General features: G+C 35.2%; 1 pseudogene; it reads right to left on the minus strand.

Annotated features, from left to right (window-relative positions):
* Positions 1–333: 333 nt before the first annotated feature.
* Positions 334–3,113, minus strand: LOC126694450 (O-fucosyltransferase 13-like; annotated as a pseudogene).
* Positions 3,114–3,527: the final 414 nt, after the last annotated feature.

Here is a 3,527-nt window from a genome sequence, read left to right on the forward strand (position 1 = left end):
TCAAAGAAGGAGAATGTGATCTTAGAAAATCTTCTAACCTAAAGCATATGACAGCTGCAGTCAAGATGTTCAAGCATACCAATTGTACTGGTACTGATGAATGAATCCTTTTTGCCTACTTGAAGAAACATTTCTATAATGTAACATTCATCTCTTCAGGATCTTAATAATTCTAATAACTTTCATTGCAAGTGTGGAATGCGGGTATGATAACCATCAAAACCAATAAATACACAATTGAAATCTTAATCATAGATTTTTCTGAATAGCAGTTTTTAATTAAAACACATTCGTGCATGGGTAATGTAAAGAGATGGATTAAGAATTTACGAATGTAGCCAAAGGAAACTTGTTTAATAGAAAAAGTGAAAACAGAAAGGTTAGGTGCAATGCCCAAAATTTGGCCAAGAGATACATAATTAAAGTCAGCAACATTAGAACTTGTAAAAATAAGATATAAGGGGAAAACTCTTAGTTCTACAAGCCCTAAAAAATTATAGAAACACCTAACAAAAAACCTGCTTCTAGAGTCATAGAACATACAAAAAATGAAGAAATACAATATATGGCAAGAAAGATGAGCCTGAAATCACAATTTGAACTCACAAAAGCAGTCAGGCAAAGCAGACCCTCTTGCCAGATGAGCCTTCCATGGGGCTTGCATCAGATCTCTCCCACTAAAACCCTGTGAAGTGAACTCTGCAAAAGCTCTTCTGCTTAAGAAAAGGGTTTTGTACAAGCCCTTAAAAACTCGCATTGCTGCAACCATCTTATCCATATTTCCAAAATATGTAGCCACATAAGAATCACTATTAATAGACACACAATAATCCAATGCAGATTTTGTGTTCCCGTGCATAATTGTGAAATCCTACTACATTGGTGTAAAAAGATGTCAAGCCTTCGATTTCCATCAGACCATCCCCAGCTGCCAAATATATATTTGTGTCTGTTGGAATGGAAAGTGATTGAAGTCTGAAGGCCGTCTCATTAGGGATAAGAGGATATTTTCCCCGTTTTCTCCAAACTTGAGCTAACTCTCCAGTCCATGGTTTTCTATCTCCTTGTGCTGCTTCAATGGCTTTGACAGAAGATGGAGAAAGACCTGAGTATTCACATTGACTGTATGCTACCATGTCAGGTTCAAATCGAAGGTGAAGTGAGAGAAAGTGTTTGGGTATGGCTTCTAGGAGCTCATAAGCCTTGTTCTCCAATGATCTAGTCAGGCGTAACGCACTGTAACAAGCTTGACAAAGGGAAGCTTTTGCATACAGAGGATACCTACAAGAAAAAGTAAGTAGTCAGCAATAAACCATGAACATCAAAGATATGGTGGAATTTTTTTTTTAATCACTATTATTATTTTTTTAAAGCACATATATATGGAAGCTAAACCAATCTTGTTAGACATCAAAACTCATATGAGAAAGGCAAAGATGTTCAGTCAACTTTCAATTTATCTTTCATTTGTTTTAAGTGAATAATTAACACAAGTACAAGGGTGTATATGGAAAAAAAAATCAAACAAACAACATAGGCTAAAACATAGAACGGTTATAATCCCAAGGAGTCCATAAAATCTAGGAACCCCTTGATTGAAGAGGACATTCAAAACAATATCCACTCATATAGACTTCAAATACACATACTTCAACTCATCTGAGCTCCTGGCCCTCAAATCACCTTATCTTTCTCGGCACTAGATGAAAGTTTCCTAAAATATGAAACAGGTATATGCACAAGACCCAATCTAAGATATGTGGCCAGCGCCTCAAATTAACATGTTGAAACCAAACCACATATTGCATTTGACAGTTCAACTCTATATCATAAAACTAGTGGCCATTATACATCTCATTAATCAACCTACTCCGAGTGGGATGAATTTCTCAGTCACAACAATATGGTTCCAGTGTCATCGCTAAGCAAGAAATATAGAACTACAAGGTAATACCTATCTCTTCTTTGGCTCATTGCTGGTGTAATTGAAATATAATGATGTTCCAGCAAGGATGGAAGAACACTTTCAATGTAATCAAATTGGCCTTTGCGTTTGCTACAGTCTACTAGAAAATGTTCTTTTGATGCAATTTCTGGTGGCAACTCTTTGACAACCTTAATAAACCCATTCATCTGTTGAATAAAGTAGTCAACTTCAAATACATCTGCAAAACCACTGAGGTGAAACCAAATGGTTATAAAAGGATACTGCCTTAGTAAAAAGAAGATAAATTTTAAAAGATTATGAAAAATAAAAGAAGAAAGATTTTTACTAAACAAAAAAAAAAAAAAAAAAAAAAAAAATTTAAAAATTGAAAGAAGAATGAAGAACGTTACTCTTTTTGCTTGGGGAAACCTTTTAGCCATTGACACATAATATCATACAATTAGAACCATTTTATAAGATCAAATCGTAGATAAAAGAAGGCTTATTCTATACAATTCATCAGACTAAACTGCTGAAATGAGAGAATGATCAGAATATAGGATGAGAAAAAGACCTATCAAACCATCTTGTTAGCCTTTGAGAGTTGAATAAAAATTATAATTGAGGCCCAATTGATACGATTACGATGGTCAAGTAGAAGGAAAGTAAAATAATTTAGGAACCCAAAAAAAGGATATACAATATAATACTGAGTAAATTATTACTTTTGGTCCCTGAAAATTGAGGTAAGTTTGATTTTAGTTCCTTAAATTTAAAAAGCTTGATTTCGTCTCTCAGATATTCAGAAGGTAACAATTTAGTCTCTTTCAATTATTTTCCATCCAGTTTTTGCATACGTGGCTAATAGTATGCTGAGATGGCTTCCAAATATTACCAATCTAAGATTGGGAAAGTTGGGATTGGAGCTCGAAAGGTAATGTGGGTATTAGATAGTTTGTTATACTTGTTAAGTTACCCTGTGCTTGTTTGTGATAGTCTTGGTACGCAGCTCGAAGTTGAAGAAATTTTGGGAGGAAAGTAATCCTTGTGAATGACAGGAGGTGTAAAGAAGGGGATTGGGTGAAAAACTGAAAATGCCACTAGGTGGTCTTGGGTCTCAGCTTGTGGATGTGTTGATGGTGTGTTCGGTTGTGGGTGGATGGAGGCAAAGGCCAAGAGGGGTGGCGTCTGAGTCACCAGTGGTATGGGGTGTGCGACAGTGTTTTAGTTTGGAGGCATTCTAAGGTGGCTGTGGCTGTTGGTTGAGACGAGATTTGGAGACACCATTAAAGACATAGACAAAAGTTAGATGCAGATATTAAATTATTACATTTGAATTGTATTTTTTTAATATAAGTAATGCAATTCTTATTGATATCAAAGAATAGTCACCCAAGTATACAGAGAGTATACAGCTGGGGGCCATACAATCAATCATGCAAATCACATGAATTTATCAAGTCAAAAACAGAACATAAAGGCTGACAATGTAAAGCTAACATCCAAATCCAACAAAGTTCTAAAGAAAAATAATTTTGGATCAGGCATAGTTCTCTTTGTGTCCTCAAAACTCCGATTGTTCTACTTTGTTTAGATTTTA

This window comes from Quercus robur, chromosome 8 (genome assembly GCF_932294415.1).
Source record: "Quercus robur chromosome 8, dhQueRobu3.1, whole genome shotgun sequence".
Classification (NCBI taxonomy): domain Eukaryota; kingdom Viridiplantae; phylum Streptophyta; class Magnoliopsida; order Fagales; family Fagaceae; genus Quercus; species Quercus robur.